Raw genomic sequence first — 22247 nt, 5'->3', positions numbered from 1 at the left:
GTAGTGTCATTGTGTATTCACAGACCATAACATTACATAAGACAGGAATTCAAAAGCACAGCAAAAAAAGTGCTGCTATGAGCACCTGTTATCAATATCAGCTGGTCATTCTTAATTTTGGTCTTTTATTTATCTCACATCAAGTAATCGCGAATGCTTGGTTTACAGGCTGAGAGAAAATTTAGCTCCCTTTCTTGCACACCAAAGGTGGCTGGCAGTGAAACAGCGTTGTCAGCATTTTGATAGATACTTTGAAAATGAACGTGAAAACGACGGAGGCAAAAGACAAAGGCGAAGTACTGAGTCTTTCTCATCTCGTGTCTCCGTCGTGTTCGTGGCTATTTTCTAAGAATGCATAGTTTCCAACTCGACCTTACTTATATATTGTGAAAACTTTATAAAAACATGAATCCCCGAAGTTAAGTATCAAACTTTCACATAGAATGCATCACTTCTAGCGTCAACAGTTGAGCTATTACAAAACTTTGATAAGTCCGAATACACATGAAAGCAAGTATGGTCAAGCTTCACTGCCTTGTGAAAGCACTGCGGTAAAGCCAAAGTTGGCAGAAGAGCATTACATGATACGAAATGAACGCATGCACAGGCCACTTGTGCATCAAACAAATATAAGCATTTGCGACGGCTCATGCCAAATATACATCTTGGCACCCCCGTTTCAGGGAGACAAAAGGATTATTAAGCTTCACTGCATCGAGAAAGCATTGCGGTAAAGCCAGCGTGAGCAGAAGAGCATTACATGAAACGAAATGAATGTATGCAGAGGCCACTTGTGCATCAAACAAATATAAGCATTTGCGACTGCTCAGGCCAAATATGCATCTTGGCACGTCCGTTTCAGGGAGAGAAAAAGACAATTACCAAAAGATAATTAAGCTTCACTGCATTGCAAAAGCAATGCGGTAAAGCCAGCGTGAGCAGAAGAGCATTACATGATACGAAATGAACGCATGCACAGGTCACTTGTGCATCAAACAAATATAAGCATTTGCGACTGCTCAGGCCAAATGTGCATCGTGGCATGTCCGTTTCAGGCAGACAAAAGGACAAAGACTAAAATATGATTAAGCTTCACTGCATCGCAAAAGCACTGCGGTAAAGCCAGCGTGAGCAGAAGAGCATTGCATGATACGAACATGATACGAAATGAACGCATGCACAGGTCACTTGTGCATCAAACAAATATGAGCATTTGCGACTGCTCAGGCCAAATGTGCATCGTGGCATGTCCGTTTCAGGCAGACAAAAGGACAAAGACTAAAATATGATTAAGCTTCACTGCATCGCAAAAGCACTGCGGTAAAGCCAGCGTGAGCAGAAGAGCATTGCATGATACGAACATGATACGAAATGAACGCATGCACAGGCCACTTGTGCATCAAACAAATATAAGCATTTGCGACTGCTCAGGCCAAATATGCATCTTGGCGCGTCCTTTTCAAACAGACAAAAGAACAATAACTAAAATAAGGTCAAACTTCACTGCATTGCGAAAGCATTGCGGTAAAGCCTATAAATGCATGATGTGCAGCAATCAAAGGATATATGCCTTATTCATCGTACCCACCTGTTGGTGTATTAAAGCTGCTCACATTTGGCAGGCTATTATGTGAGTGAGAGGCAATACCTGATGTGATAAAAGCTGTTATGTTTCTTTAATTGCTCACTTTGGGAACTATAGCTGGTTGACCGCAAGTTGAACTTGCATGAGTCCTTGAGTAACTTAGCCACGTGCCATCTTTGCACATGATGTTTTAGCTGTCACAGAGTTATATAGATAAATTGATGTTGCATGGCTTTGATTGCACGTGCAGTGCTGTTTAGGTTAACTGCTGCAGATGGGGAATAAATATTTGAAATCTGGTGGTACGCAATGCATTTAATTGGTCAGGCATGCAGGGCTTTTCTTAATGTACGGCTCCTGCTTACGAGCTGCGCAGTCTGCGATTTGCGCCGATAGACGAACTGATGGTGGAAGAAAAATTACTCTCTTCCACTAAAGGAAACCATGATACTGCGGCGCTGTTGACGCTGGCTCTCATCGCGGCGTTGCACAGGAGATCAACCTGGAGACGAGGTGCTAAGCACGCAGTGATGGACTGGTGTTTCTTACTGTAACATGCCAATCGCTGCTAATGGGTGAGAGACACAAGACTCTTATTAAATGCAGAGACCCTCAGTACACTTTTACCTAAGTATAACGCGCACTCTGCTCATTTTCATTGTTCAACAACGCACAAGAGAAATCTATCACCAGCACTACCTTAGAGGTCAATATCCAGTGCCTAATACGGCACTGCTCAGGCCAGTGAACGGTTGTGCAGTGCTAGCAGTCATTTTTTTTTTTTTTATCAAGGAACTCGCTATCAGATGCTGCTTGCGTCGGTGGTGCGAGTCGAAAGAGGGGGATTGTAGAAGAGAAGAGAGACGGGGAGGGGACGCCCATGCGCAGCAATGGTGGTCACGCCGCACACAGCATTGAACTCGACCATAACACGCTTGGCATCTAAAATGGCCCCAGTGTACGAGAGAAAATTGCTGGATCTGCAGTCGAAGATTTTCCGCCTAAGAAATGTAGACTGCAGACTCTAGATCACATTACGTACGGCTGCCATTCAATTCAGCACATTAAAAATATCAGTTAATTTACATAGAGCATACTACGAACTATAGCTACATGTACTTTATAAATGTGCCCGCAAAATCACTTGTAAATTTACACGGTGGACACTAAAACAAAGTTCCCGCCTGTTTCTGAAGCATTGTTACAGCAGAACACTGAAAAACATTGCTGCAGGTGCATATATATATATATAGTTGTTATATATATATTCACACAGCAATTCACACACGCCATTCTAACAACCTGACACATACACATGACCCCACTCATCGGTTGGCTGCTGTGAGGAGCATGCACAGTAGCTTTCTCTGGCACTCGCAGTGCATCATGTTACTGTAACATAAACAACAGCATCATAAGGCGAAACTATATTTTAGTTTTATGACATCTTTGGCTCTCAAGGAGCAGGATGCTCTTATTGAAAAGAAAAAGAAAAGGCAGATCCCACGCACAGTATAAAGGAATCGATGCATAATGCGAAGTAGCCAGGAAGGAGGAAATCATGCTGTACAATTAAGACGTGGATATTATGATTTGCATGTTAGGAAATGTCATTTATGTTCTTCATACGGTGATATGCAATGCAAATTTCGCTGTATATTAAGCTAGCGAAATCGCCACAAGCACACCAAGAGCCCGGCATGTAAATCACGTGGTGCATGATTGTATGTCATAATTTACATGTTACCATTTGCTCTTTATGTTCATCATGCAGTCACGTCCATAGGTTGACGAACTCACCCACGAGTTGACTCAATCAAACTCAGATCAAGCCGTAAGCCTCAGTCTGAATGAGCTGCATAAGTTTTGCGGACCTATGGTCACGTCATATTAATTTTGGTATACACCAAGCTATAGCAAAATAACTGCAAGCACACCATGAGCGTGACATGTATGTGAGCCCATTCGTGACATGCATGTCATGATTTTCCCATTACCACACCCTTAATTTATGTTATTTGTACAAAAATATCTCGTCATATGATATTTGGCATATATCTATATAATGAAATGGCTGCGAGTGTACCAATCAATGTATAACGGTATGTATACCAATTTTGGGGTGTAAATTCCTTTAATGATATGCTAAGGAGTGCACACAGAAGTTCACTAAGAAATGCATTCAATTTGAAGTTAAACAATTGTAAAAGGTCAGCTTTTATTAGTAGATTGCGTGAATGGCACCAATGCTCTATCTGGCGTATTAAATGCATATTATTTATTTATTGTTATATAATATTACAAAACACACCTATTTCATTTGCAGAACCCTCTGAAAAAAGTAGCATGTTATGACCGTAAATCTGTAATGGCTGGATGGCTCATTGGGATGTTGTCACTATCTCACCTCATTGCTTGTATTGCCTCTGTTGGCAATAAAACGCCAATGATAACCCCATTTCAGTCATAGACAGTGCCAAGTTTACTGTCTACATCCCAGGTCAGTGGATTTGGGCTGAAGGCTGCTGTTGCGAACGGGTGTTGCTACTTGCATTACATCATCAAAAAGCTTACAGTGTTACAAAATTGAAAAAAATAAAGTATTTCTCGAGTTCAAAAAACAATACTTCCCTGTAACTTCACATATCTTTAGCTAATATATATAACTTTATGAATACTTTCAGTCCACTAAGTGACCAGTAAAGTTGGTTTTCAATGAACACTGAGCTTTTTTCTAAAAAAAAAAGCGAAATTGGAATTTATTTTCCAGGCGATATATCTTGAGCACCTTAATCGTTTTTACTTCATAGCATGTTGAACAGGCTGCTATGACATATTATTTGTGCGGTTTATTTTGACATGCTTCCACAGTGAATATAGAATTTCACAAATTCATTCAATTTGGCTGATGTCAAAATCCCTCAATGAGTTTATATACATAAAAAAGTAATTTATTTATAGTGACATTATCTCATTAGCTTTCCATAAACACCTTTTTATTGAGTGCATCCTATAGACGTCCTTTGAATGAAAATTGTTGTTTGATAATCTCTAGCTGAGTCGGTGAAAAGCTACAAACTAGCACAAACAGGCAGGAAAATTTTCGTCTACAGAAATTAGCAAGCAGAGCAAGTTTTAAACACAAAGAAAAATGTGGTGATTTTTAAGCCAGATTTTTCAAAAAGCTGTTGGAGAGTGAGGATCATTTTAGTGGAGAGTTGGAAATGCTTGTCTGGCTTTTTGCCTGACTTGTTACTCCAGATACTGGGTGATAACTATGATATATGCAGTGATAAACACATAACACATGCACTCACACACGTGCACTACACTATTTACAATGTTTCATTCAGATTTGGGGCCCAAAAGAATGTCAGTAGCACTTTTGTGGCATGTAATAGACTGGAGCTACTTTGCCATGGGCCTAAAATATCTGGTCATCATCATCAGCCTGACTATGTCCACTGCAGGACAAAGGCCTCTCCCATGTTCCGCCAGTTAACCCGGTCCTGTGCTTGCTGCTGCGAATTTATACCCACAAACTTCTTAATCTCATCTGCCCACCTAACCTTCTGTCTCCCCCTAACCCGCTTGCCTTCTCTGGGAATACAGTTAGTTACCCTTAACGACCAGCAGTTATCCTCTCTACGTGCTACATGCCCGGCCCATGTTCATTTCTTCTTGATTTCAGCTATGATATCCTTAACCCCCGTTTGTTTTCTAATCCACTCTGCTCTCTTTTTGTCTCTTATGGTTACACCTACCATGCATTTTTCTTTCAATTCCTCGCTGCGTCGTCCTCAATTTAAGCTGAACCCTCTTTGTAAGTCTCCAGGTTTCTGCTCCGTAGCTAAGTACCGGCAAGATGCAGCTATTATATGCCTTCCTCTTGAGGGATAGTGGCAATTTACCTGTCATAATTTGAGAGTGCTTGCCAAATGTGCTCCATCCCATTCTTATTCTTCTGGTCACTTCAATTTCGTGGTTCGGCTCCGCGGTTATTACCTGCCCTAAGTAGACATAGTCTTTTACAACTTGAAGTGCACTATTACCTATCTCGAAGCGCTGCTCTTTTCCGAAGTTGTTGTACATTACTTTCGTTTTCTGCAGATTCATTTTAAGACCTACCTTTCTGCTCTCCTTGTCTAACTCCGTAATCGTGAGTTGCAATTCGTCCCCTGAGTTACTTAGCAATGCAATGTCATCGGAGAAGAGCAGGTTACTAAGGTACTCTCCATTAACTCTTATCCCTAACTGTTCCCATTCTAGGCTTCTGAAAACCTCCTGTAAGCACGCGGTAAATAGCATTGGGGAGATTGTGTCCCCCTGCCTTACACCCTTCTTGATTGGTATTCTGTTGCTTTCTTTATGAAGCACTATGGTAGCAGTTGATCTCCTGTAGATTTCTTCCAGGATGTTTATATATACTTTGTCGACGCCCTGATTCCGTAGTGTCTGCATGACTGCTGATATTTCTACTGAATCAAACATCTTCTCGTAATCTATGAAGGTTATGTATAGTGCTTGGTTATATTCTGAGCATTTCTCTATTACCTGATTAATAGTATGAATGTGGTCGATTGTTAGGTAGCCTATTCGAAATCCTGCTTGTTCCTTTGGTTGATTGAATTCTAATGTTTTCTTCACTCTGTTGGCAATTACCTTTGTAAATAGCTTGTATTAGGGAGAACAAGCTGGTTGGTTTGTAATTCTTTAAGTCCTTGTCATCTCTTTTCTTATGTATTAAGATGATGTTAGCATTTTTCCAAGACTCTAATACTCTTCCCGTCGGGAGACACCTCGTAAACAGGGTGGCTAGTTTTTCTAACACAATCTGTCCTCCATCTTTCAGCAGATCTGATGTTACCTGATTCTCACCAGCAGCTTTGCCTCTTTGCGTGCTCTCCAAAGCTTTTCTGACTTCTTCTATTATTACTGGTGGGGTGTCATCTGGGTTACAGCTAGTTCTCATAGTATTAAGGTCGTGGTTGTCCCGGCTACTGTACATATCTCTGTAAAACTCCTCCGCTATTTTAACTATCCTATCCATATTGGTAGTTATTTTGCCTTCTTTGTCCCTTAGTGCATACATACGATTTTTGCCTATCCCAAGTTTCCTCTTCACTGCTTTGACGCTTCCTCCGCTTTTCAGAGCGTGTTCAATTCTCTCCATGTTATACCTTCTTACATCGGATACCTTATGCCTATTAATCAACTTCGACAGCTCTGCCAGTTCTATTTTGTCTGTTGTAATTGAGACTTTCATGATTTGACGTTTCTGAATGAGATTCTTCGTTTCCTGGGAAAGCTTGCCAGTGTCCTGTCTAACTACCCTGTCTCCAACTTCCACTGCACACTCCGTAATGATACTCATCAGATTATCATTCATTGTATCTATGCTAAGATTGGTTTCCTCACTAATAGCCGAGTACCTGTTCTGAAGCGAGACTCTGAATTCCTGTACTTTCCCTCTCAGTGCTAGCTTATTGATTGGCTTCTTGCGTATCAGTTTCTGTCGTTCCTTCCTGAAGTCTAGGCGAATTCGAGACCGTACCATTCTATGGTCACTGCATCGTACCTTGCCAACCACTTCCACATCCTGCTCGATGCCTGGTTGTGCACTCATTATAAAGTGTATTTCGTTCTTATTTTCCCCATTAGGGCTCCTCTATGTCCACTTGCGGTTTCCTCGTTTTCGGTAGAAGGTATTCAAAATCCGTAAATTATTGCGTTCTGCGAATTGTACTAGTAGCTCCCCTTTGACATTTCTAGTATCGATGCCATAATCTCCTACTGCCTAATCTCCGGCCTGCTTTTTCCCTACCTTTGCAATAAAGTCTCCCATCAGTATTGTATACTGTGTTTTCAACAGTTCCCTACCGGATAAAAAAAAATCCGCATGGTGATGGAAATGCATTACGAGGCCTGGGGTGCGGCCTCACCGGTAACCACTGCCGGGAATGCACTTCCTCACCAGAGAAGGATTGGCCACCCTGGTGCAGTATCTGGCCACTATCTCCCACATGCATACGTCAAATAACTCACGGCCCTCAGTCCCCAGCAGCTGCGAAGCAACTCACCACCCCGGCGGTCAGATCTGCAACTCAGCAGAGGGTGCTAAGAATTTCTGGATCTGGATAGGCCGCCATTAGAACCTGAACTTGGCAACGTTTAACGTTAGAACCTCATCTAGTGAGGGAAGTCTAGCTGTACTATTCGAGGAGCTGGAGGGTGTTAAATGGGGTATATTAGGGCTCAGTGAGGTTTGGAGGACAAATGAGGCCTATAAGGTGCTACAGAATGGGCACTTCCTTTGCTGTCGGGGCTTGGCTGACAGAAGAGAACTGGGAGTGGGGTTTCTAATTCACAGAAACATAGCTGGCAACATAGAGGAATACTATAGCATTAGTGAAAGGGTGGTAGATATCGTAATTAAACTGAATAAGAAATACAAGATGAAGGTGGTACAGGCTTATGCACCTACATCCAGCCATGATGACGCTTCAGTTGAAAGCTTCTATGAAGACGTGGAATCGGCAATGAGTAAGGTAAAATATCTGGTGACTCTCCTTAAAAAGTAAAAGTGATTGCTGTCTATATCTAACAAATTCTGGCATTTTAGATTATATTTATCATACCTTTATCTCGTGTGTGTTTTGATACTATTGAGATTTTGCTGTATTTTTAAACAATCAAAAAACATTCCCCTAGAGTTATTCAAACAAAAGACGAAATTGAATGGTACTGCACAATATTGCACTTTTCAAATACTTTCACACCATTAATTCTGACACGTCAACTCTACCATGCTGTGTCAAAACTTTTATTGCATGACTTCATCAGTGTACTGTTATGATTCACTTTAAAGTTTTGCCTCTAAATTTAGGTTTACAGACTTTAACAAAGTAGTACGACCTTTTCGAGACAGTGTATTGGAAGGCTCCAGACATTTGGAACCCCATTGGGTTCTTTATTGTGCTCTAGTATTCCACCTGACGTGGTTCTCTAGGATTTCACTTCTACAGAAATGCAACCGTGGTGCCTGGAATAAACAAAGCTGCATCTATTGGGCCAGTAGGCGAGTACTGTATGAGCCACTGAAGCGGCACCACCTCTGAAAATATAAGCGCATACATGTGCACCAGCCTATACATGCAAGCGCTTCTCTTGAATAGAAAATGATTTTATTGTGGCTAAAGTATTTTCTTGCTATTTTGTTTTGCTTCAGGCTTAGAAATAGCATAAAAAGACATTCACAAACTTTTTATGGACAATGACTAACCAGCCTAAAAATTGATAAAGCGGTTTCATTTCAAAGGGAAGGAGACTTTGGTGCATTAGTATTGCCATTTACTGATTTTATTGCAAGAAACGCCTCAAGGCCCTTACTTGTAGGGATATATTACATAAGGAGGAGGAAAAAACAGATAAGCTGTAGCATCAATAAAAATCAGAACAACAATACTCATTCAACAAACACCTAAAAAAAGTGTGACATAACAAACAAAATATACAAAAACGTAATTCTGAAAATATAAAGGCTCTAGTGAGACAGACTACAAATGGGTAATATTTTCAAGAAGTTTAATAAATTTAAGTGTATTCATTTTAGTTTCAATACAAGGAGGCAGCCGGTTCAACTTGATAATGGTTTTAGGGATGAATGATTTAGCAAAGTTGGTAGTACAGCAAGCTATGTGTTTAATTTTGAAAGAACGATGGTGATGTGGAAGTATGATTGGAAACAAAATGAAGTAATGAGTGGCAGTATATTTTATAAAAAAGAGGTAAACAAACTAGTGTACAATGATGGTAAAGGTTATCAAGACCAGCACAAGCCTTTAGGACTGACACACCAATGGAATGGTAGTAATCAGAAAAAAAAAGTCTGTTGCATTTTTCTGGAGAGATCGATGTTATCTATGATATAGGCCTAATCCAGGTGCCACATGAATTATACTCTGTATGAAGTATACTCTATATGTTATGATGAATTGAAGTAAAGTGGGTGAGTTTATGCACCTGTGCAGGAGCATGTTGTAGATTACAATTTAAGAGGCAAAGGGGTAGTGGCAACTACAAAGTGAAATAGGCATGACGGTTCCATGTCAGGTCAAACATAGAATGAACATTTAAATAGTTGTCAGTGGAAGATGAATCAACATTTATGTCATTAGGAATATGTGAAGTTCAGAAAGCAGCATGAAACTTTTTGTAAACATGACAAGTTTAGCCTTACACTTATTTAGAAATATAGTCATGATGAGCAGCAAGTCGTAATTGAACAGAGGTTGCTTTATAATAACTGATAGCCAGAGTTACTTTTCATGGCTCAGTACACTACAAATGTGGTCATCAGTGAAAAAGTCTAATTTGAGAAAAAATACATTTAGGCAAATCATTAACAAATATTAGAAAAGAACAGGGGACCAAGGAAACTTCCCTGCAGAGTGCCAGATGTTACTTCAGCCGTCAAAGAGTTAGAGCCATTAACAGAGGTGAATTGACTGCGATATCAGAGGAACCCTTGTATACTAAGATGTGTGTGTGAATTTTCAGTTGTATTAACTACAGAGTCTATGGCCCCTATTCACAAACCAACCTTAGCCTTTCCTCGAGTTTTCCTCAAGTTTCTGTACCCTCTACATGTGTTATAAAGGCACAAAAATGGTAAGGAGGTAAAAAAACTACAGCAAGACTGGTTTACGAATACTGGCCAACTTTGTACATCAAGCGCAATAAAGGCTTACAACCGATAACAAAAACTTGAGGTAACACCGAGGATGGTTAGTGAATACAGACCTATGGTTGGAGACCCAATTAGTGCATCGAAAAAACTGGGAAACAAGGTTTCAACTTGAAAGCCAGTGTCTATTAATAAGCCATGAGTAAATTATGTCAGCTGATGATCCCGAGAAAATTCCTTACAGAAACTGTGCTATTAAACATAATGTAATCTTTGAAATAATTATTTATTTGAGTTTGAATGATGCCTTCAAGGAGCTTCGAAAAGGTGTAAGTTAAAGGAATGGGTCTGTAGTTTAGAGAATCAGGGCAGGTGCCTGATTAGAACATTCCATAACTTGGCTTCACACCAGTCATGAGGAATGCAGCAAAAAGATAATGATCAATAAAAAGTGCAGTGAAGGCTTCAAAAATACTCCCAAATATATTTTTTTAATATATCGTTGCTTAAAACAAGGAGATCCAAACTTGCAGCATTTTTTATTGTTTGTAAATAAAGAAAAAATACCATCTTAACTGATGACTACAAATTTATTGCATAGAATAGAGAAATCATGAAATGAACTAAAGACTCGAAAAATACTAACCATTTCAAGAGTGAAAACAGATGAGAACGCTTTTATAATAAGATAGGCAGAATGGACGCCATTTAGCTAGTCAACATTCAGATGCATCAGCACGTAAATGTGGCTTATATTACATTCCAAAATCTCCAGGGTTTATTACATAGCTTAGTGGACATGCAGGGGCGTCTGCGTAAGCAGGCGTTTGGTGTGTAGCAACACCACGGACCCGAGCAAACGGGGGGGGTTCTCACCAGAGATGGATTCGCCACCCTGGTGCAGTATCTGGCCACTACATCCCACATGCATACGTCAATTAACTCACGACCCTCAGTCCCAAGCAGCTGGGAAGCAACTGACCACGGCTGCCGTCAGATCTGCAACACAGCAGAGGGTGCTAAGCAGAGGGATCTCTGGATCCGGACAGGCCGCCACTGGAACCTGAACTTAACAACGTTTAATGGTAGAACGTTATCCAGTGAGGCAAGTCTAGCTGTACTATTCGGGGAGCTAGAGGGTGTTAAATGGAATATAATAGGGCTCAGTGAGGATAGGAGGACAGATGAGGCCTATACGGTGCTATAGAATGGGCACGTCCTTTGCTATCGAGGCTTGGCTGACAGAAGAGAACTGGGAGTGGGGTTCCTAATTCACAGAATTATAGCTGGCAACATATAGGAATACTATAGCAGTAATGAAAGCGTGGTAAGTATCGTAATTAAACTCAATAAGAGATACAGGATGAAGGTTATACAACCTTACGCGCCTATATCCAGCCATGATGATGCATTAGTTGAAAGTTTCCATGAAGACGGACGTGGAATCGGCAATTAGTAAGGTAAAAACACACTATACTACACTGATGGCAGACTATAATGCAAAGGTAGGGAAAAGGCAGGCTGGAGATTAGGCAGTAAGAGATTATGGCATCGATACTAGAAATGCCAAAGGGGAGCTACTAGTAGAATTCGCAGAACGCAATAATTTACGGATTTTGAATACCTTCTACCGAAAACGAGGAAACCGCAAGTGGACATGGAGGAGCCCTAATGGGGAAAATAAGAACGAAATAGACTTTTAATGAGTGCACACCCAGGCATCGTGCAGGATGTGGAAGTGGTTGGCAGGGTATGATGCAGTTACCATACAATGGTACGGTCTCGCATTTACTTAGACTTGAAGAAAAAATGACAGAAACTGATACGCAAGAAGACAATCAATTAGCTAGCACTGTGAGGGAAAGTAGAGGAATTGAGAGTCTCACTTCAGAACAGGTGCTCGGCCCTTATCGAGGAAGCCAGCCTTAGCGTTGACACAACGAATAATAATCTGACGAGTATCATTATGGAGTGTGCAGTGGAAGTTGGAGGTACGGTACTTAGACAGGACACTGGCAAGCTCTCTCAGGAGACGAAGAACCTCATTAAAAAGCGTCAAAGCATGAAAGTCTCAAGTACAACAGACAAAATAAAACTGGCTGAACTTTCGAAGTTGATTAATAGGCGTAAGGTATTCGATGTAAGAAGGCATAACATGGAGAGAATTGAAAATGCTCTGAAAAACGGAGGAAGCGTCAAAACAGTGAAGAGGAAACTTGGAATAGGGAAAAATTAGATATATGCACTAAGGGACAAAGAAGGCAAAATAACTACCAATATGGATAGGATAGTTAAAATAACGGGGGAGTTTTACTGAGATCTGTACAGTAGCCAGGACAACCACGACCTTACTACTATAAGAACTTGCAGTAACCCAGATGACACCCCACCAGTAATGATAGAAGTCAGAAAAGCTTTGGAGAGCATGCAAAGAGACCAAGCTGCTGGTGAGGATCGGGTAACATCAGATATGCTGTAAGATGGAGAAAAAATTGTGTTAGAAAAACTAGCCACCCTGTTTACGAGGTATCTCCTGACGGGAAGAGTATTAGAGTCTTGGAAGAATGCTAACGTCATCTTAATACATATGAAAAGAGATGAAAGGAACCTAAAGAATCGCAGGCTGGCCAGCTTGCTCTCTGTAGTATAAAAGCTATTTACAAAGGTAATTGCTAACAGAGTTAAAAAAAACATTAGAATTCGATCAACCAAAGGAACAAGCAGGATTTCGAACAGGCTACTCAACAATCGACCACATTCATACTATCAATCAGATAATAGAGAAATGCTCCGAATATAACCAACCACTATACATAGCCTTCATAGATTATGAGAAGGTGTTTTATTCAGTAGAAATATCAGCAGTCATGCAGACACTACGGAATCAGGGCGTCGATGAAGCTTATACAAACATCCTGGAATACATCTACAGGGGATCAACTGCTGCCATAATGTTTCATAAATAAAGCAACAAAATACCAATCAAGAATGGTGTAAGGCAGGGGGATACAATCTCCCCAATGCTATTTACCGCGTGCTTACAGGAGGTTTTCAGAGGCCTAGAATGGGAACAGTTAGGGATAAGAGTTAATAGAAAATACCTTAGTAACCTGCGCTTCGCCGATGACATTTCATTGCTGAGTAACTCAGGGGACTAATTCCAACTCATGATTAAAGAATTAGACAAGGAGAGCAGAAAGGTGGGTCTTAAAATGAATCTGCAGAAAACGAAAGTAATGTACAACAACCTCGGAAAAGAGCAGCGCTTCGAGATAGGTAATAGTGCACTTCAAGTTGTAAAAGACTATGTCTACTTAGGGCAGGTAATAACAGCGGAGCCGAACCACGAGATTGAAATGACTAGAACAAGTAACTTGCCACTAGCGGGAGGTATATAATAGCTGTATCTCGCCGGTACTTAGCTACGGAGCAGAAACCTGGAGACTTACAAAGAGGGTTCGGCTTAAATTGAGGACGACGCAGCGAGCAATTGAAAGAAAATTGCATGGTAGGTGTAACCATAAGAGACAAGAAGAGAGTGAATTAGGGAACAAACGGGGGTTAAGGATATCATAGCGGAAATCAAGAAGAGGAAATAGACATGGGCTGGGCATGTAGTGCATAGACAGGACAATAGCTGGTCGTTAAGGGTAACTAACTGGATTCCCAGAGAAGGCATGAGAGTTAGGGCGAGATAGAAGGTTAGGTGGGCAGATGATATTAAGAAGTTTGGGGTGTAAAGTGGCTGCAGCAAGCACAGAACCGAGTTAACTGGCGGAACATGGGAGAGGCCTTTGTCCTGCACTGGATGTAGTCAGGCTGATGATGATGATGATGATGATAGTGGACAGCACCTCAACTGACGGCTTGAGGCTTTCAGCATTTTTCTGTAATCCATATCACTTGCTGTTGAATTCCCAAGAAATAATAGGGTACAGTGTAGACCTACACAGACATTTTTGTTTCTTTTCTTATTGGCTCTTTGAGGCAACAATGCACGTTTACTACACCGTAATTTTGTAACAGGTATGTGTCGTGTCATGAGTTCGGGTAGTTTTGAGTGGCGTCTACTTTTGTTTAATAAAATGGGGAGAACCTACATGTGATGAGTGAAGAAAACGACGACAACGGCGGAAGTGCGCTAAATTACAATCCCTCAAATTTTTAAATAACATATTATTAGATTACTTGGAGCATGCAAAACCTAAAAATATAATAGCCACAGATGCTTCCGTAAATAATCAAAAGGCAGGTGTAGGCATTGCCTCTGATTTGCTTGACTGGTCCTTTTCAGTGAGACTGCCTGATTTTACTCCAGTTTTTGAAGCGGAGCTCTTGGCGATTATTTTAGCTCTTCGAAAACTTCCATCAAATCAAAACAATGCAGTAATAATGACGGATTCTCTTTCAGTTTGTGCAGCTCTGACAGCTTCAGAGAACTCTCGAATTCTAAGCACATTCAAAACATTAGTACCGCCGCAGTTGAGACTCCTGAGATTACTATGGGTTCCGGGTCACTGTGGATTAAGATTAAATGAATTGGCCGATCCCTTAGCACGAGCCGCACTTGATGGGCCAGTTTTGTCCATACTGCCAGATGTAGAATATATCACGGCTATAAGATATTGAAAATCAGCAATCTCCACTGATACGATAGAAAAAGTAATTACATGGACAGACTATAACCACCTCATGTTTCCATGGCAACCCCACTGGAGTCAGTCCAGAAAGATCCAAGTCTTAATCACTAAATTTCGATGTCGTGTCCCCCCCCCCCCCCCCTAAACCTGTATCTACACAGAGCTGGTCAGACAACATCACCCCTCTGCGCATTCTGCGGAGAAATGGAATCACTAGATCATTATTTTTTGTATTGTCGCCGCTACGAGATACTTAGAAAAAGGTTACTAGTTATGCCATTTCGGAAAATAGGCCTTACATTGACGGCGGAAACGGCGCTAAGCTTTGGCGCCTCAGCTTTGGGACATTGCCACAGGGATGCTTTCAATGCCGTTTGCGATTATATTCAGGCAACCAAGCGTATACCTTTGTGATCTTCAATCAAAAAAAAAAAATTATTTATTACTCCCAAGGGCAGAGTGAAGTAAACGCAGCTAAGTGGTAAACATAACACCCCAAATCTCAAAATTGCTCAACTTGATTTTTTTTCGTTTGCTCTTTTTATGTTGTTTTTATTTTTACATTAGTCTTATTATAATACCAATTCATTACACGTAGTTAAAATGATCACAGAAAAACTGCACTACACTTTCTTGGCCAATCCCCCTGAGTGGGTATGAGCCAACCTCCCAGGGAAACAAACAAAGTGCGGGGCAAGGCCCGTGTGATTTCGAGCCAACAGTGAGCATGAGGCTAGCCAATCAGCTGATGACCTGTGGTGGCCCATAGAGGTGGCGTGCCGCGATTGGGCCACGTGTGACCATTACGTGGCGGTAAGCTTTGTGGCTGGGGACGAGCCGCAGCAGCGGCAGACGGAAGACAGCGGGCCGAAGCGTCGGACGCAGGTGATCCAGGTTCCGGGCGGGGAATGCAGCTGTCCACGCTACTGCCGTCCAACTACCAGCTGGGGTGGCGTTGCCGGCACGAGTGCTGCATCTCGGGGCGCGGCCTGGCCGGCTGTTCTTTTCCTTGCCGAGGGCATCGCGGATCTCGGCGAGGCGTCTCCACGGTCGGCCGTTCAGCAGAGCGATGAACGTGGCCTGGCTAATGGTCACGGTTGCGCCGAGCATCGCGTCTCGGCGCACGCTCTTCGCTGGACGGGCTGGCTATTCCCCGCATGGAGCATCGCGTCTCCAATGCGGGTTGACTGCTCTGTAGTCGCACCCATGCCATCGAGCGCCGGCGTCACCAGGGCGTCGCACATCGGCAAGTGAGCGCATTCCATAGCGTCTTTCCACCGCCTCCTGCCCTGCACCTCATCGGCGTCGGTCGTACCGCCGATCTAGCCCTCAGGATTTAAAACGCTTTTACTTGAACTCTTATTGGTCATTCGTTAATCAAGCTTAGTTCTCTCTGTCCCATTGTATGTATATTTTCTTATGTACTAAACAGTATAGAGCTTCCTGGTATACACTCGTGATTTCTTATGCCAAGTAACTACCTTTTGTGAACAGAACGAATGAATGAAATCTATGCGCCTACGCCAAACGCCAACTCACAATGTCAAGCGCTGTTCACTTACAATGTCTTTAAAACTGCCGTAGCCGTCACCCGTCAAGAGACTTTTCTCTCCGAAGTTTAGCATTTTCCTAGCATAATCTACCACTGTGACATCGCCAACTGTAGCGACCCCAGCCCAATTGTTTTCTCGAACTAGCTTTAGAAGGCTCACACGTGCCTGCGGGCAGCACTGCTATACCGTCTGTAAGCATGTCCCACGCTCCTGCGCCACCACCATGCTACCATCACTGTCACGTAACCTCAATGCTCCTGTCCACTCTGTCTGCTGCCAATCATCGAACTAGCCGAGTAGCCGACCAGCAAATTGTCGCCCTGTCTCAGAATTCTCCGGCTTAACTCAAAATCTTTGCAACAAGGTTTGCTTCAGCTTTTCGTAGTCTGTGGCATCCTCCGCAGCCATACGTCCTACAATACTCAAGGCTTCGCCTGAGAGGCATAAGCTTAATGAGAGCGCCCACCTGTCGCCTAGCCATCCCTTGCTCGTGGCTACCCACTCGAAGCGCTGAATGTACGCATCGAGTTCGTCGCGGCCCTCATTGTAGGGAGGAATAAGCTTGTGGGGGCTCCTGAACGCTTCGCTGCTGGCTTCCACGCTCTCTCCACCGGTTCCTACCATCCCAGCCGTGCGCTCAGCAAGACGACACTTAGCCTCCAGCAGACTGTTCCGCCGCCAGACGAGCTATCTCCTGTTCGTGTACTATTCGCGATGCGTCCCTATCCTCACCTCGTCTGTCATGCTGTTTTTTCCGCTGCTCTTCAATCCACTCCTTCAGTTCGTTACCCGACAAGCCAAGTTCCTTGCCAATTCCTTGTCACACGTGGCCCAATCGTGGCACGCCACCTCTATGGGCCACCACAGGTCATCAGCTGATTGGCTAGCCTCATGCTCACTGTTGGCTCGAAATCACACGCGCCTTGCCCCGCACTTCCGTCGTTGTCATCGTTTTCTTCACTCATCACAATACAGCTAAAAGGCTCTCAGAAAAAGAAGTTTCAAGGTTTATCTCATCAAAATCAGAACCTACAATTTGTGTAGGCTTCGTAATAAACTGAGTTAGGCGAAAGTCTGAACAAGCTTTTATAGAAAGGCCGGTGCTACCTTATCAATAGCCGAGATAGATAAAGGGCCAAAACTGATACCTGGAAGTTTAACATCGCCGAACGTTTATAACTAACACTAAATTTGGCGTAGGTGAGGAGGCGACAAAATTTATCTGTAGACCATCATATAAGGTTGGGAGGATTTTGCCCGGTCCGTTAGACCCACATGTTTTTGTCCTGCCACTGTTGAGCTTCAGTTATGCACTAAATAGCCAAAAAGGGCATCTCTTAATGAGAAAAATTAAGGTGCATGTGTCGTATCAGTTTAGGTCATCGTGCACAATGAATGCATGGATCCGATGCAAGCAAATCAACGCAATACAGGCATCACACATGAAGCAAGCACTTCAGCTCCTTAGTCAGACATATGATCACATCACTTCCAACCATGCCCTGGTCACCTCAATAGCGAGATGTGAAGACTTCGTAGAACATGTGAGTTTTTTGACAAAATTGTAGTGATTTTGTAATCTAGCTGCTATAGGCAACATTGAAAGAGGCTCTCGTGCAGCGCCAGGATTGCCAGCCTAATGCCGACTGTAGTATCATTGCCGTCACAGGTGAAATTAATGAATTAGTGTGGTTTTAATGTTGGGTGTTGCATTGATTAAATTGACAGCAACCTGTACAGTATGACTAGCAATTCAAGTAGTAATGGGTTAGTAATTTTTATCTCATTTGTAAAGAAATGTTGGATGAAAACAGCTTGTATATACCTTTCTCTTATGCTGATGATGATAACCTCTCTACTTGGAAAAGGTTTCTACATGCTTACGAAGCTACAATAGTCAGCCATGTCCATAGCCGTGCAAGGTTTGCAAGTTCTACCTGCGAACCAATCGCTGCACTATAATGCGCTAAAAAAGAAAAAAAAAACCTAAAAGCACCTGCTAGTGTTTTATATGGCAGTCTACTTGCGAACATATTTAACTCATACTTAGTGGAAGTGCAGTAGCACACCGTAGCCGCATGAATTAAGATGTGTGACCCTGGGTGTAAGGGAGGTCCAGCTGGTTTGCTTGGTGGTCCAGACACGACTACCTGGTCTAGGGGCATAAGCGACAACGTGGCCGACATTCCAGATTTGTTTAAAAGAAATAAGCGTACCATCTCTTCCTCAGAGTGTAAGCATGTAAGCATTTTAATATCCAGTGCAAGGGTATAGTTAGCACAGAAGCTTAACGTGGCATAGCACGTACATAAATGACTTTTTGTTAACTTTTTCATATAAGGCGATCAATAATGTGCTGCATGAAAACTGACAATTGCATACGCAAGTTAGAACGGATTCTTGATTTTAGCAGCGCACTGAAAGATCCTCGTCCCTCAAAGCGCTGCTGAAATCAATAACAATAATGTGCTGTCCGCGACACAAGTTAACAATTTTCTCCTTAGCACATATTAGACTGATCTTCCTGAATGCCACCTCCTTTGATTTCGAATGTTTGATTATCCTCGAAGAATTGGACATTTATACGCTTGTTCAACAATCGATGCACTTTCTTGCCGAGACGTACAAGGACACACAAAACTCCAGGCCCGTAAACGAAAACGATGCAGCTGACTGCATCGTTTCCTCCACCGCTGGGTAAGCAATGCTGTTCACGCTATTTATTGAGGCTCTGATGACAGAATAACACGTCCCAATAGACGTGGTAGCATAACAGCGTCACTGGACGCATAGATTTTGCGAACGAAAGGCAAGGATGCCCATTAATTTGACACCAGACCACTAATTTCCTCTCGGTCTACCAAAGAAACACTCTGTCGACAGGCAAGGATGCACATAATTTTACACCAGACCACCGATTTCCTCTCGGCCTACCAAAGAAACACTCTGTTGACATTGCGACGCTCTCGCTTTAGCAGATTTATCACACGGCGTTCGGCGAATGCTGTTAACATGGCACCACATTGCGATGTAGAACGTACACGTGTACTGTACAATAATTTGGGTAGTCGTAGGATCAAAATACGCTCCAAACCGAAACCAGGGGCGAACTTGCTGCACCCTTGAGCACAAAACAAACAATCAAATTATTTTCCTTTTATTAATACTTATAAACCAACAAATAACTTATTTGGTTGTTAAACTGAGCAATATATATTAATAATACAAAAACAGTATACAAAACAAACATTTTTACACAATGCGTTAATAATAATTTATGCATATTAAAAACACAATACACATTTGTTTAATAACACTTTTGTGAGTTTATTGCATTATAAAGTAATAATTTGCTCATTTTATCAGCTTTACACTAACTTTTTAAAAAGTGACGTCACTTTCGTGCAGCGCAGAAGCCACTAGTGTGTGGGAATGGCTGCTGCCCCGCGCTATGGTGGCTAGAATTCTAGCCACCATACCCCGCGCGGCGCAGGAGACGCTGCCATATATTGACGCAAGGTAGGCTGGCAACTATAGTAGCCAGCATCTGAAGAGGACAACGAAGTAGATCTGTGTGCGCGTGCTCTGGTGTTCGCGTTTCTGGCCCTTGGGTTGCGAAAGTAAACGCCCTATTTTGTACCTGCGTGCCTGTGTCTTTGTGACATTTTCTGGTGGAAGTGCTGGGCACGGTAGATGATACGATCCCCTGAGAGCACCCCTGACGCAAGTCCATCGAGTAGTTCAGCCGAACTTACCCCTGTGCACGTACATTCCAGCCGTCGTCTCCAGGGACTCGAGCCACAGCTCGGTTTGCTGCCTGAACGTGAGAGGGCTATGAATCAAACACCGCCTAACGTCACCGCGCCAGCACCAGCGCACCTGGTTATCAACCAGCCCAAGACGCCGAAGACATTTCACGGAGCTGCTTTTGAAGATGCCGACGACTGGCTCGAGCATTTCAACCGGGTCGCCGTCATCAACGATTGGACCCCAGAGCGTAAGCTACGCTATGTGTACTGCTTCCTGGAGGACTCCGCGAAAACGTGGTTTGAGAACCATGAAGCAGCGCTTACGTCATGGGATGAGTTTCAACGGCAGTTCCTCAAGGCATTTTCCCGAGAGGACAGGAAGGAGACAGCGGAGCGTGCTATAGAGGCAAGAGATCAAGGCCCTAACGAAAGGGTGACGACCTACGTAGAGGACCTGGATCGGCTTTTCAAGCGTGCGGAGCCCTCCATGTCCGAATCCAAGAAAGTTCGCCACCTAATGCGTGGTGTTAAAGAAGAGATTTTTGCCGGCCTGATTCGAAACCCGCCTGCGACACTTGCGGAGTTCCATGAGGAAGCCACTGCCATGGAGAGGGCCCTTCAACAGCGTGCCAGACAGTATAACCGTGGTGTAAACCCAAGTGAGGTCACTTCTGTCACTCTCGGCAATGACATCAGCGCGTTGCGAGAGCTTATCAGAGCTCTCATTAAGGAAGAGCTACAAAAGATGCAAGTGACTGCTTCACCTGCAGAGCAGCTCTCCGTTGCGGAGATGGTACGCGCCGAGCTACGGCAAGCCGTTCACGCTCCCCAACCATCCGAGGCGCCACAACAGAGGCACTGCGTCGAGATGAGCTACGCGGAAGCAGTGCGACGTCGTCCATCGTGCAGTTCAACCAGCGTATGTTACCCCAATGAGCGACACGCTCAACAAATGGAGGTAGGCTTCCGCCCTCGCAGCTCACCGTTGATCGCCGAAGCAAGACCGAGAAAGAGTGACATCTGGCGTACACCCGACCACAGGCCCCTTTGCTTCCACTGCGGGGAAGCCGGACACGTCTACCGGACATGTCCATACCGTCTTGTGGGTCTCCGTGGATTTTCGCTTAATGCCCCTCGTCCACGACCTGGCGAGCGACCACAGGAAATAGAGAGTTTCATCTGGAATCGTCGCAGTATCGAACATCGGTCACAAGAGCCTCGCTCGTCGTCGCCTGCTCGCTACAGGTCACCGAGCCCAGCCTATTCACGCGGCGCTCCAAGACGCCGTTCACCCAGTCCTGCAAGTCGGGAAAACTGAGTTCAGCGACCTCCGGAGGCGAGGCCGCTGACGCTGATTCTACGGAAGATCCTCCACTACGACGACAGCGGCAGCAGCAAAAAGATGTACAGACGCAGTCAAACGGGATGCGAAGAGTGGTGACATCAAACATTGCGGTAACTGTGGACGACGAAGAAGTAATGGCGCTAATTGACACTGGAGCAGACACTTCTGTTATGAGCATGGGTCTCGCCTGCAGGCTGAAGAAGGTTTCCACCCAGTGGGCTGGGTCGCAGATACGTACGGCAGGAGGCCATCTTCTTACTCCGGTGGGGCGGTGCACAGCGCGAGTCAGTATTCACGGATTTACGTATCTCGGAGATTTTGTAATACTGCCGAGTTGCTCGAGGGACCTAATTCTCGGACTGGACTTTTTGCGTGATAATGGAGCCGTGATTGATTTGCAACAGTCGCAAGTGGCGTTTTCTACGGCACACGCTTTAGCGCGCAACTTTCACGGCAGTTACGTCAATGCTCTGAGAATTGTTGACGATGACGTCACGTTACCGCCGAAGAGTAGCGTGTTCACCTTGGTAGCCTGCGACGTTTTCGACGAATTCAACGACTATGAAGGTATTGCTGAGGCAAATATCCCGCTGCTGCTCAAACGAAACATATGCATAGCCCGATGCCTTGTTCGGTTAGAGAATAAACGCTCTCGAGTTCTGCTGACCAACTTCAGCAATGAGTTTCAG

This window comes from Rhipicephalus microplus, chromosome 1 (assembly GCF_043290135.1).
Source record: "Rhipicephalus microplus isolate Deutch F79 chromosome 1, USDA_Rmic, whole genome shotgun sequence".
NCBI classification, from domain to species: domain Eukaryota; kingdom Metazoa; phylum Arthropoda; class Arachnida; order Ixodida; family Ixodidae; genus Rhipicephalus; species Rhipicephalus microplus.
Note: the sequence above shows the minus strand (reverse complement) of the source record.